Raw genomic sequence first — 14,689 nt, forward strand, 5'->3', positions numbered from 1 at the left:
TGCTCACTTGTGTGTGTGTGTGTGTGTGTGTGTGTGTGTGTGTGTGTGTGTGCGCGCGCGCGCGCACGCGCGCGCACTTGCGTGCTCTCTCCCTGTCAAAAATAAACATTAAAAAATTTTTTTCCTGATACAACTGTGATTTCTCCACAAACATCTTCTGAGAAAGAAATCTAGAGAATGAGGTGAAAGAAGAAGAAATGCCCAGGTGTCAGGTAAGCCTGGTGTTCCAGGTCATAGGCTGTGTCATCTTTTTCTCCTAAAATTCCACACACTTAGAAATCACGGGGCGCCTGGGTGGCGCAGTCGGTTAAGCGTCCGACTTCAACCAGGTCACGATCTCGCGGTCCGTGAGTTCGAACCCCGCGTCAGGCTCTGGGCTGATGGCTCGGAGCCTGGAGCCTGTTTCCGATTCTGTGTCTCCCTCTCTCTCTGCCCCTCCCCCGTTCATGCTCTGTCTCTCTCTGTCCCAAAAATAAATTTAAAAAAACGTTGAAAAAAAAAAAGAAATCACAAGGTTGGTTTCTCTACTTCTGATGTTTCTGCCTCATGTTTTCACCTAAGTTTTTAAACCTTCTCAGAAATGATGCTCAAGGTTAGGTCTTTATAACACTTCTCCCCTATAACCCTATAAATACGGCTTGGTCTTTCTGGTGACCAGGCCCGTTCCAAGAGTCCACCAAGACCCACCTCATTTGAACAAAAGACATTCCAATCACCAGGGAAAGTCCAAGGGACTTAAGAGCTCTATGTAAGATGCTCCTGTCACCCCTGTTACTCAGGAAATGACATGGATTTTAGGAGCTCTGTGTTTAGGAACAAGGGCAGAGATCGAATATATACTTATTATGTCACATCCAGCAAGAAATCTTGTGGAATGGGTATGATGGTCAAAATCCCTATGTACTAAATTGTGGCATGAAGCCCAAGAATTCATGTAGCCATGAGACGATATAATAAATGTATATTGTTGTGTCTTATATCTGTTTTCTGTTAACTAAGCCCAAGAAAAAGACTTCACCAACTCAATATTCTTGTTGTGCCCCTCCTTTTTCAGTAACGCTCCCCCTAAGAAGATGAAACCACTATTCTGACTTCTAGTACCTTGATTAATTTTTCCTATTCTTGAACTTCATTTACCAGCAGTGTATGAGCCTTACAGTTGCTCCCCACATCCTTGCCGGATCTTGGTACTTTCAGTTTTTCTTTTCATTTTTAGCCTTTCTAGTAGAGGTAGTGCTGTTCTGTTTTCTTAGATTCTGCATTTGTCTATTTGGCATCCACTAATCACAGGGCCAAACTAACAGCCAAATTGTTTGCATCTCCCCTGCAATCTGGCTTTGTGAGCCTGCAAAAATCACATTACAAACCCCTCAACAAAGCCCACATCCATCCTCCCAACCCCCTCTTTACCTAACTTGCACACACCAAGCCAACATTTCCCCTGTCCGAAATCATCCAGGGCTAGGTGCCAGACAACTGGAGACCACTTGTATAGCTGACATTATTCAACTGGCCAATCCTAAACTGTTTACCTTGTCCTGCCTTGCCTTTCTTGCAAAAACCTCAATAAAGGCTGTGGCCTATCCTTTTCTATCACTCCTGCTTCTCCCTGCTGACCAAACCTGGTGCTTCCCCATGTGGCCCAGCATGGCATGTGTCCCCTCTTCTCCTAGAAACAATACATAATACAACTCTTCTCTCAATGGCATCTCTCTTCTCTCGTCTCTCCATGTCATCACTCAATTACCTCTGTGAATTCTGTAGACATAAGTGATATAAGTACTATATCATTGTTGGGTTAATTTCCATGTCCCTGAAGACAAAATGGAGCATCTCCTAATATGTTTATCGGTCATTCAAATATCCCTGTGTGAATTGCCTGCTTAATTCTCCTGCCTATTCTCCCACTGGATTATCCTTTTTCTTATCAATTTTTAAGAGTTCTTCATACATTCTGCTGAATCCTTTGTCAGTTATACACATCACACATGTTTTCTTCCATACAGTGGCTTGCCTTACTTTTTTTTTTTTTTTTTGCCTTCTTACTTTCTTAATGGCATGTTTTGATATCTTAATCAACTCTTGCTTTTTAAAGTTGCTATTTTAAATTCATGGCCAAGAAAATAATTTGAGAGAAAAGTTTTCAGGGTAAAATCCCAGAAGCTGAAAAGCCTCGATTCAAAAATTTTATAAACAATCATCTTGAAAGAAAAATCTCTGAGACAGGTCTTTTTCTCAATAGATCCAGAAGAAATTAGTGATTCTTTAAGTTGGGGATGCCTGGGTAGCTCAGTCAGTTAAGTGACTGACTCTTGGTTTTGGTTTAAGTCATGTTCTTATGGTTAGTGGGTTCCAGCCCCACGTGGGGCTCTGTGCTGGTGGTACAGAGCCTGCTTGGGATTCTCTCTCTGTCCTTCTCTCTCTCTCAAAATAAACAAACATAATTTTTTTTTTCTAATTCCTTGAGTCAGGGAAGAAAGGGGAAGTCAGAGGTAAGTCAAAGAACTTGAACTCTGAGGGATTTGAGAGGTAGGTAACCTGCATCTCCATTCGCCTCTCTTCCTTGCCACGCATAGAAATGTAGACATGGTAATGTGCCCTAACTAGGCAAAGAGGGCCTCTGAAATTTCCTGAGATCTCACAGTGTTTCAGAGGAACAGTGTTTCAGCTTGAACCAAAATGGTTCAAGGACATGGATGAGACTCAGATCCTTAGAGCCAACAGGAACCAACATGAGACTGAGTTATCAGTGGAGGTACTGCTGACTCATGACTGAACCAAGAAATTAGACCAACATTTCATCACATGCAGACTTCAAGGGTAGTTGCCAACAAGGTTCTCAGTAATCAGCAAGGCAGACAAGGAAAACTGCTTCAGAAACCAGAGGTGCCAGAGCCCCTGTGAGAGCAGATCTAAGACTCTCTCTCCCCATTTACCAGGAGGTCACATAGCCATTTCCCACTCTAGAAGACAAATCAGAAAGAAGAGGAGGAGGAGACAATCTAAAGGCCTAAGAATTTACCTGAATGAGTTGTTTTGCCAGGAAGAATCTGTTTAGATAGAAACAGATGGAGATTCTATTAATTGGAAAGTTTAAGTTACCAACCCACTAGTGGTACTGGGATTGTGAAGATTTGATCAGGTTCTAGAAAATCAAAACCACAATGAGATACCGCCTCACACCTGTCAGAATGGCTAAAATTAACAACACAAGAAACAACAGGTGTTGGTGAGGATGTGGAGAAAGGGAAACCCTCCTGTATTGTTATGGGAATGCAAACTGGTGCAGCCACTCTGGAGAACAGTATGGAGGTTCCTCAAAAAAACAAAAATAGAACTACCCTATGATCCAGCAATTATACTATTAGGTATTTATCCAAAGAATAAAAAAATACAGATTCAAGGGGGTACATGCACCCCAATGTTTATAGCACATTATCAACAATAGTCAAACTATGGAGAGCCTACATGTCCGTCGACTGATGAATGGATAAAGAAGATGTGATACATATTAAATCGAATATTACTCAGCCATCAAAAAGAGTGAAATCTTGCCATTTGTAATGATGTGGATGGAAATAGAATATATTATGCCAAATGAAATAAGTCAATCAGAGAAAGACAAATATCATACAATTTCATTCATATGTAGAATTTTTTTTTTAATTTTTTAATGTTTATTTATTACTGAGAGACAGAGGCAGAGCATGAGCAGGGGAGGGACAGAGAGAGGGGGAGACACAGAATCCGAAGCAGGCTCCAGGCTCCGAGCTGTCAGCACAGAGCCCGACATGGGGCTCGAACTCACAAACTGTGAGATCATGACCTGAGCCCAAGTCGGACGCTCAACCGACTGAGCCACCCAGGCGCCCCTCATATGTGGAATTTAAAAAACAAAACAGATGAACATATGGGAAGCTGGGGAAGAGAAGAAAGGGAAACAAACCATAATAGGCTCTTAATGACAGAGAACCTGTCAGGAGGAAGGTAGTTGGGAGGGTGGCAAGATGGTGATGGGTATTAAGGAGGGCACTTGTGATGAGCACTTGGTGTTGTATGTAAATGATGAATCACTGAATTCTACTTCTGAAACCAACATTGCACTGTATGTTAACTAAAATTTAAATGAAAAAAAAAATCCCTAATAAAAAAAGAAAATGAGCTATGTTTTCTTAGCACATGTGATTGTATAATTAATTTTGTAACCACATACTATTATAAGTGTAAACGATTCTTTTTTTTTTTTTAATCTTTTTTTGTACGTGTGGGGAGGAGGAGAGGGAGGGAAAGAATATTTATTTATTTATTTTTTTTTTAAGATACTGGCTCCTGTTTTCTTTTTTAGTTTTGTTTTTTTTTTTTAACATTTATTTATTGTTGAGAGACAGAGAGAGACAGAGTGTGAGCAGGGAAGGGGCAGAGAGAGAGGGAGACACAGAATCTGAAGCAAGTTCCAGGATCTGGGCTGTCAGCACAGAGCCTAATATGGGGCTCGAACCCATGAACCGTGAGATCATGACCTGAGCTGAAGTCAGACGCTCAACTGACTGAGCCACCCAGGCATTCCTTTTAAAAATTTTTTTAAATGTTTGTTGATTTTTGAAGGAGAGAGACAGAGCATGAGCAGGGAAACAGCAGAGAGAGAGAGGGAGACACAGAATCCAAAGCAGGCTCCAAGCTCTGAGCTGTCAGCACAGAACCCGACGTGGGGCTTGAACCCAAGAACTACGAGATACATGACCTAAGCTGAAGTTGGACGCTTAACCAACTGAGCCACCAACTGAGCCACCCAGGCGCCCCAGGAGGGGAGGAATCTTAAGCAGGCTCCAACACTAGGCTTGCAGGCCTTGCAGGGCTCAATCTTCTGGCTCTGAGACCATGACCTGAAGCAAAATCAAGAGTTAAATACTTAACTGACAGGCAGAGCCACCCAGGTGCCCCTAAGTGTAAATGATTCTAATGCTCCCTGCCTCTGGAGGGCGCTTCTTTCATAATTATTCTCATTCTTTGGTATTCATTTAAATGAGACCAGGGGCAGGCACCTGGATAGTTCAGTGGGTTAAGCATCTAGGTCTTGATGTTGCGGTCTTGAGTTCAAGCCCTATGCTGGGCTCTGCACTGGGTGGGAAGCCTACTTAGAAGAAAACAATGAGCCCAGACTCCCATCTCTTTGTGAAAATAAAAAACCTAGCACAGTTAGGGGTTTTTATGTTTTGCATTATGCCAATCATCCTCTTTTGAAGTAAGGAGACAGTATTTATACTTTTAGTATTCTTAGCGTTTAGTAACAAAAATACCAATTGGCACAATATTATTAGGGCAATAAATCAAGCACACGATCAAGTAAGTAAACTAATATGAACCATAGGTTTATTTTGCCCCAGGACAAAAGTCTTATATGACCCCTTTATTCAAATTACACTTCCCAGGACAGATTTACATTAAGAGACAACATAGCAAGGGCGCCCCCCCCCCCCCCCGGGTGGCTCAGTCAGTTAAGCATCCGACTTCGTCTCAGGTCACGATCTCATGGGTCGTGGGTTCAAGCCCCGCATCAGGCTCTGTGCTAACAGCTCAGAACCTGGAGCCTGCTTCAGATTCTGTGTCTCCCTCTCTCTCTGCCCCTCCCCTGCTTGTGCTCTGTCTCTCTCTCTCTCTCTCAAAATAAATAAACATTAAAAAAAAAAATGTCCATACTACCCAAAGCAATCTACAGATTCAATGCAATCCCTATCAAAATTCCAATGGCATTTTTCACAGAAATAGAACAAACAATCCTAAAATGTATATGGAAACATGAAAAACACCAAATAGCCAAAGCAAACTTGAGATAGAAGAACAAAGCTAGAGGCATCACACTTCTTGATTTCAAAATATATTACAAAGCTATAGTAAGTAATCAAAATAGTGTGGTATTTGATATGAAATGTTGGAATCCAGGAGTGAATAGTCAAGAAAGAATTCTTGAGATGTCTTCAATGCAAAAAGATGGTTTTATTAAGGCACGAGGACAAGACTTATGAGCAGAAGGAGCTGCACTTCATATTGTGTGGGGTGACTGACTATATACTTTTTAATTAGTGGGGGTTAGGGATAGCGTTAAGTCTCTAAGGAATTCAGAAGCAAGGTTGCCAGGACCTTGAGGGGCTAGTTCCGTTAAGGTAAGGTTATTTACTATTGTCTAGTAAAATATTAGTCACAAGACCCTTAAGATGTATACCAGTGGGCCATAAGTTTGGAGGACTGCTAACATATATGGGGTGGGTGGGGGGGGACAGTAGATATAAAGGAAGTTTCCAAAAGGATTTTTTTTTATAAGTTTATTCACTTTCAGAGAGAGAGAGAGAGAAAGAACGAGAGCTGGGGAGGGGCAGAGAGAGAGAGAATCCCAAGCAGGCTCCACACTGCCAGCATAGAGCCCAACACAGGGCTCAAACTTACGAACCATGACATCATGACCTGAGCCAAAATCTAATCAGACACTTAACTGACTGAGCCACCCGGGCGCCCCTCCAAATGGATTTTTATATGTTAAAGAAGACGTACAGGATCTTGGAGGTCAGGCTAATGTCAGGCTAAGGTTATTTTTTGTCTCTAGCAAAATATTAACATTGAGATAGTTGAGCTCCTTGAGGAAGGTCACTCTGCTGTCTCAAGTACTTATCAATGGGCTGCAAGCTGTAAAGCGATTGAATTTTTTCTACATTTCTTTTGCCTTTGTTCTCTGTATCAGTGTTGCCATTAAAGTAGACACCTAGATCAACAGAACAGCAGAGACCTCAGAAATAAACTCATGCATATATAGTCGATTTACAACAAAGAGCTGTGAGAAGGGAGATGATTCATTTTCAGAAATACCAAATAAAAACCATGCTGTCTAGTTAACAGCAGGTTTACAACATATTGAAAATATGTACGAACCACCCCCCACAATGGAATCCCAAACCCTGGACACTTCACTTCCTGGTTCTTCCCCTCTCTGTTTCGTGGGCTTATTTTCATGTGTTTGCAATGAACATGTGCCAAAGAACCAAGGAAAAAGGGACTGAAAGTCTCTGCATCACCTCAGGGAATGTAAATTTGTTCCAGTCAGACTACTTTTTGCCTTACGTGGGCATAGGCAACCTCTGGGTAAGGCTGTAACCTCTGTAGTATTCAGCCAGTGAGGAACCGGGGGAGGGACTTGCATGCTAGGAGATAAATTGTCTGCTGTAACTGCCCCGAGTGCATCTGTTCATCACACACCCACTCTTGCAAGAACAATGATTAAAGCCTTGCTTCACTGTGCTCTGAGTCTCCGCACCCCTCCTTTGATTGGGTTGGTGAGGTTATTTCTCACAGGAGCCAAGAATATACAATGGGGAATGGAGAGTCTTTTCAATAAATTGTGTTGGGAAAATTGGACAGCCACATGCAAAAGAATGAAACTGGACCCCTATCTCACACCATACACAAAAATCAATTCAAAATGAATTAAAGACTTGAACAGAAGACTTGAAATCGTAAAACTCTTAGAAGAGGTAAGGGCAAGCTCCTAGATATTGGTCTTAGCAATGATTTTTTAGATTTGACACCAAAAGCAAAGACAACAAAAGCTAAAATAAACAAGCAGGACTACATCAAACTAAAGAGATTCTGCAGAGCAAGGGAAACAATAAATTGAAAAGGGCAACCTACAAGGGTGCCTAGGTGTGCTCTCTCTCTCTCTCTCTCTCTCTCCCCCTCTCTCCCTCAAGTAAAAAATATATAAAAGAAAAAAGAGTAACCTACAAAATAGGAGAAAATACTTACAAATCATATATCTGATAAGAGATCAATATTCTAAATATATAAGGACAAATACAACTCAATAGCAAAAAATGATTTGATTAAAAAATGGGCAGAGAAACTAAATAGACATTTTTCCAAAGAAGACAAATAAATGGTTAACAGGAACATGAAAAGGTGTTCAGTATCACTAATCATCTGGGAAATGCAAATCAAAATTACAACAAGGGGCAGCAGGGTGCTTCAGTCAGTTAAGCATCTGACTCTTGATTTGGGGCTCAGGCCATGATCTCATGGTTTGAGAGTTTGAGCCCCAAGTCAGGCTCCACACTGACAGTGCAAAGCCTGCTTGGGATTCTCTTTCTCTGCACCTCCCTCCCTGCACGTGGGCACAGGTGCACATGCTCTCCCTCACAAAATAAACAAATAAATAAACTTAAAAAAAAATCACAATGAGATACCACCTCACACCTATTAAAATGGCTATCATCAAAAAAGACAAGAGATCACAAGTGTTGAGAATGTGGAGAAAATGGAATTCTTGTCCACTGTTGGTAGGAATGTAAACTAGTGCAGCTGATGGGGTTTGGAATGATGGTGGGGGTCAGAGCCAAAGGCCAAGAAAGAATTCTTGAAGACGTCTTTGGTGCAGGAAGGTGATTTTATTAAAGCACAGGGACAGGACCCATGGGCAGGAAAAGCTGCACTGGGGTTGTGACAGGTAACTGATTATATACCCTCAGGTTGGGAGGGGGTGAGGGACAGCTTAAGTCCCTAAGGTATTTTGGAAGCAAGGTTTCCAGGACCTGGAGAGGGCTAGCTGTTGTTAGGAAAATCACCATTTATTACCGTTTAGTAAAACCTCAGTCATGAGACCCTTCAGATGTATATTAGGGGGCCATAAGCTTGGAGTATGATTGCCAGCATATATCTTGGGGCAGTTGAGATAAAGGAAGTTTCCAAAGGAATTTTTATATGTTAAACTAAACTTATAGGATCCTGGGGGTCAGGATGATGTTAAGTCAAGATTCCCTTTTGCCCCTAGCAAAGTGTCATCATAAAGACAGCTGAGCTCCTAGAGGAGGGTCACTCTGCCTGTTTCAAGGACTCGTCAATGGGCTGTAGGCAGTAAGGGAATTTAATTTTTCATTTGCCTTTGTTTCCTACATCATCATGGCAAGCACTTAATCCCCCTTACATCTTGATGAGGGTGATATTAGGGCTCCAGGAAATGGAGTCTATAGGTTTCTGGAGATTAGGCTATGGATAAGATTGCCTTTTTCTTGCAGTTTACTAAGTTATCTGTAAACTGAAGGAGACTCCTGTCCTGCATGCCTATGATTTCCATCAGTCAACCATTTGCTTTCTTTCCTTTCCCCTGTTCTTGAGCAGCCAGGAGTGTCGGAGGAATATCTCACATATCCCACTCGGGGGTGGGGGGAGGTGCTGTTAGCCCGTACTTTGCCCTCAGCTTGCCCCATGCTCCCTCATCACAGCCACTATGGAAAACAGCATGAAGTGTCCTCCAAAAATTAAAAATAGAACTACCATATGATCCAGCAATCTTACATCTAGGTATATATCCAAAGGAAATGAAAACAGAGTATCAAAGAGGTATCTGCACCCCCACATTCACTGCAGCATTATTCACAGTAGCCAAGATATAGAAACCACCTAAGTGTCCATCAATGGATGAATAAAGAAGATGTGATTATGTATATATGGAATATTCAGCCATGAGAAAAAAAGGAAGTCCTGCCACTTGCAGCAATATGGATACTGTGAGGGCATTATGCTAAGTGAAACAAACCAGAGAAAGATAAATACTGCACAGTGTCACTTATGTGTGTGTGTGTGTGTGTGTGTGTGTGTGTGTGTGTGTGTGTGAGGGGGAATCAAAATTATAGAGACAGAGTAAAAAAGTGGTGGCCAGAGGCAGGGGTGGGGTGAGGAGGGTGGGGGCAGAAGATAAGGAGAGTTAGTAAAAAGGTACAAACTTCCAGTTATAAAATGAGTTAAGTTCCGAGGGTCTGATATAAAACACGGTTTATATACAGTTTATAATACTATATTGTGTCATTGAAATTTGTTGGGGGGGGGCTGGTTGGCTCGGTCGGTAGAGCATGTGGCTCTCGATTTCAGGGTTGTGAGTTTGAGCCCCACGTTGGGTGGAGAGCTTACTAAAAACTAAAACTAAATAAATAATATCCTTTTAAAAAAGGAATCTGCTGAGAGTAAAACTTGAATGTTGTCACACACACAAAAATGATAAATGTGGGAGATGATGGATGTGTTAATTAACTAGATGGGGAGGATTCCTTCACAACACATACATTTATCAAAACACCACGACTTACCCTTGAGATGTCTTACAAATTTTTTTGTCAATTAAACCTTAGTGAAACTAAAATTTAAAAAAAGAAATAAATGCAATCAATGTACTTACAGAAGAATCATACTTATGTTTGAAAGCATAAATGTATTTCATTAAAATAAGTGTAAAATTATAATGCATTATCTTGTATTTGATTTCCTTTGTTTGCAACATGTTGACAAAAATAAATTTAAATGAAATTGTCACCAGCTCCTTCTCAAGACCTGATCTTTACTGCTCACCTGCTTGTACTCACCAACCTTTGTCCCACATTTTTTCCTTTTCTTTCCAGTTTATCTCTTAACTCGGGCAAAGGGAAAGCAAAACCACCCCTGGAGGAAGAGTGACTGCCCTGACAAGACCTCCAGCTGTTCCAGACCAGTTTGAACTTAACCCCTGACTCTTACCTGCACAGATGGACCCTGGAATGAGGGAGCCAAAGACAAGCTGAGAGCAAAGCATAAGCTAACACCCCACAACAACCCCCCACCCCCAGGTGGGATCTGTGTGACATTCCTCAGGCACTCTAAACTGCCCAAGAACAAAAGAAAGGGAAAAACAAATAGTTCTGAAGGACATGAGTCTCCATCAGTTTGCAACCATCTTTAATGATATGCAAGAAAAAACACAATCTCCAGAAACCTATAGACTCAATTTCCTGGAGTCCTGATGTCACGCTCCCCTCCATAGAATAGAAAATCTTATATAATCAGTCATTCCTCAATTGCAACTCTTTCTGCCCGTGGGTCCTGTCCCCGTGCTTTAATAAAACTACCTCTTTTGCACTTAAGATGTCTCAAGAATTCTTTCTTGGCCGTCAGCTCTGAACCCCAACACTTCAAACCTTATCAGAATGACCTCTAGAGTGATCAACAACTACCTTTATCCCATTATAATACTAAAATCTCTGGGGGTACCTAAGTGGTTCAGTTGGTTAAATGTCCAACTCTTAATTTTGGCTCAGGTCATGATCTTGTGGTTCGTGAGTTAGAGCCCTCCACTATCAGTGTGGAGCCTGCTTAGGATTGATGAAGTTTTGGGGTGATGGGGGGGGGTCCAGAGCCGACAGCCAAGAATGAATTCTTGAAGACATCTTTGGTGCAAAAAGGTGACTTTATTAAAGCACAGGGACAGGACCCATTGGCAGAAAGAGCTGCCCTGGGGTCTTGACAGCTAACTCATTATATACCCTCAGGTTGGAGGGGGTCAGGGATAGTGTAAGTCTCTAAGGCATTTTGGAAGCAAGGTTTCCAGGACCTTGAGGGGCTAGCTCTTGCTAGGGAAACACCATTTATTACCGTTTAATAAAATCTCAGTCATGAGACCCTTCAGATGGATATCAGGGAGCCATAAGCTTGGAGTATGATTGCCAGCATATATCTTGGGGCAGTTGAGATAACTTACAGGATCCTTGAGGCTGGGATAATGTTAAACTAAGGTTCCCTTTTGCCCCCAACAAAGTATCATCCTTGAGGCAGCTGAGTTCCTAGAGGGAGGTCACTCTACTGGTCTCAAGGATTTGTCAATGGGCTGTAGGCAGTAAGGGAATTTAATTTTTCATTTGCCTTAGCTTCCCATATTACCATGGCCAGCACTTAAACCCCTTTCCTTTCCTTTGTTCTTGGATAGCCAGGAGTGTCCAAGGAATATCACACATATTCCACCTGGGGAGGAGGTGCTGTTAGCCTGTATTTTGCCCTCAACTTGCCCCACCTCCCTCATCATATCCCCCTTGAACAGTTTTGACCCTTAAATCTTTAAGGTTGCTGAAAGTGGAAGATATCGTCTTCTGTAATTTCTTCCTGCAGAGTTGGGGTGGAGTTGTCCCTACCTATATGGGTCAATATAAATCAGGTGGGGAACACATGGAGGAGTTATGAAAAGCAGAGGCAGCTGAATCCAACATGGACAGTAGGTGGTATCTCCATGGGTAAGGATCATTTGTCGTGGAGAAGTCATTGTAGTGATGGAGTCTTGGCACCAAGCAAAAAGACGTGGGAGAAAACAGCAAAGCACAAGTAGAATAACTAAGAAGATCAGCCCAAATGAAAGTTCTTTGGTAGTTGACAAGAATCCTCCAGTCCAGGAGTTTAACCAATCATTGAAAAAGAGAGAGGAATTTTGCAAAGCCCCAATTTGGGTATTCATATCTTTTTTTTTTTTTTTAATTTTTTTTTCAACGTTTTTTATTTATTTTTGGGACAGAGAGAGACAGAGCATGAACGGGGGAGGGGCAGAGAGAGAGGGAGACACAGAATCGGAAACAGGTTCCAGGCTCCGAGCCATCAGCCCAGAGCCTGACGCGGGGCTCGAACCCACGGACCGCGAGATCGTGACCTGGCTGAAGTCGGACGCTTAACCAACTGCGCCATCCAGGCGCCCCGGTATTCATATCTTTTAAGAACACTGAGATGTTTTTATGATAGTCCAGGATATACACAACATTCTGTTTTAATAATAGTGCATGTGTCACCTTGGGCTACTGATAAAACATCTAGAGCCATTCTATTTTTTTTTTTTAATGTTTATTTATTTTTGAGAAAGAAGGCGGGGAGGGGCAGAGAGCAAGGAGACAACAGAATCTGAAGCATGTTCCAGGCTCTGAGCTGTCAGCACAGAGCCTGATGTGGAGCTCAAACTCACAAACTGTGAGATCATTATCTGGGCCAAAGTCTGATGCTTAACCAAATGAGCCACCCAGGCGCTCCCAGCCATTCTATTTTGTAGAACCGTTTTGCGCATCTGTGTGAAATCAAGTTGCCAGTCCTCTCCTAGATATGATCCACGCCTTTGGACTGGTTTTAAAAGTGGTGGGAGGCTGACTGCACCCTCTAGGTTTATCTGTGCACAAATAATACGGTATTGGCAGACCTGTTTTATTGTAGCTGTTAAATTTTCTCCATCAAATACATTACTGATTAAATGTCTAAGAGCATCTTTGCCCAAATGGGTACCTTGGTGTAAACCCTATATTACCTTCCATTGACTATTTTTGGGTATAAAGGTTTTTCCCTCATTATTAACAAACCAGTCCTGCGCATTTTTAGCGTAGCTCCGTTCCTGGGCAATGTGGATCTCCTGGTCTGAATAGACTGGAGTTATGTACTCCATTGGGGTTAAGACTGATATTGGACTTAGTTGCTACTTATTCTGTGCTGCCAATTTGGCTGCATGATGTGATACATTGTTTCCATTAGATTCTAAGGTCATATCCTTTTGATGCCCTTCGAAGTGAATCACGGCTGCCTCCTTAGGTAGGTGTACAGCCTCAAGAAGAGCAAGAATGTCAGGTCCGTATTTGACTGGGGAGTTATGGCTTGATAACAGTCCCCTTTCCTTCCAAATTGCTCTCTGGGCTGTCCTGGTCACTTAGGTGGCTGCCCCATGGCCAAGACAGACAACTTTATATAAGGACAGGAATAAAGAGAGGGCATCAAGTTTCTGGGTCTTAATACCATTCCGGCCAGGGTACTAACTTCCAACCAAGAAGCAGGCTTTCTCCTCCCCGTTAGAGCAGCCACAGGCTAGAGGACTGTAGCCTGAGCAATTGACATGAAAATGTTCCAATAAGACCATACTTCTCAAAAAGTCCCTAAAATGAGAGTAAAGGAGGAAAAGAGAAAGTATACTCACCAAATTTGTGCTGGGTCAGAGTCCATATGAAAAGACTCTAAGCCCCACGTTGGGCGCCAAATGATGAAGTTTTGGGGTGATGGTGGGGGGTCCAGAGCCGACAGCCAAGAATGAATTCTTGAAGACATCTTTGGTGCAAAAAGGTGACTTTATTAAAGCACAGGGACAGGACCCATTGGCAGAAAGAGCTGCCCTGGGGTCTTGACAGCTAACTCATTATATACCCTCAGGTTGGAGGGGGTCAGGGATAGTGTTAAGTCTCTAAGGCATTTTGGAAGCAAGGTTTCCAGGACCTTGAGGGGCTAGCTCTTGCTAGGGAAACACCATTTATTACCGTTTAATAAAATCTCAGTCATGAGACCCTTCAGATGGATATCAGGGAGCCATAAGCTTGGAGTATGATTGCCAGCATATATCTTGGGGCAGTTGAGATAACTTACAGGATCCTTGAGGCTGGGATAATGTTAAACTAAGGTTCCCTTTTGCCCCCAACAAAGTATCATCCTTGAGGCAGCTGAGTTCCTAGAGGGAGGTCACTCTACTGGTCTCAAGGATTTGTCAATGGGCTGTAGGCAGTAAGGGAATTTAATTTTTCATTTGCCTTAGCTTCCCATATTACCATGGCCAGCACTTAAACCCCTTTCCTTTCCTTTGTTCTTGGATAGCCAGGAGTGTCCAAGGAATATCACACATATTCCACCTGGCAGAAAGGGGTATTATTAGCCTGTATTTTGCCCTCAACTTGCCCCACAATCCCTCATCAGGGAGTCTCTCTCTCCCTCTCTCTCTGCCTACCCCCCCCCAGCTCTCTCAAAATAAACTTTAAAATAAGTTAATTAAATAAATAAAATCTCTGCCCAATGAGGAGCACAAGCCTCATTTACATAACATACAATGTTAGGTAAATACAATATA

This window comes from Neofelis nebulosa, chromosome 6 (assembly GCF_028018385.1).
Source record: "Neofelis nebulosa isolate mNeoNeb1 chromosome 6, mNeoNeb1.pri, whole genome shotgun sequence".
NCBI classification, from domain to species: Eukaryota; Metazoa; Chordata; class Mammalia; order Carnivora; family Felidae; genus Neofelis; species Neofelis nebulosa.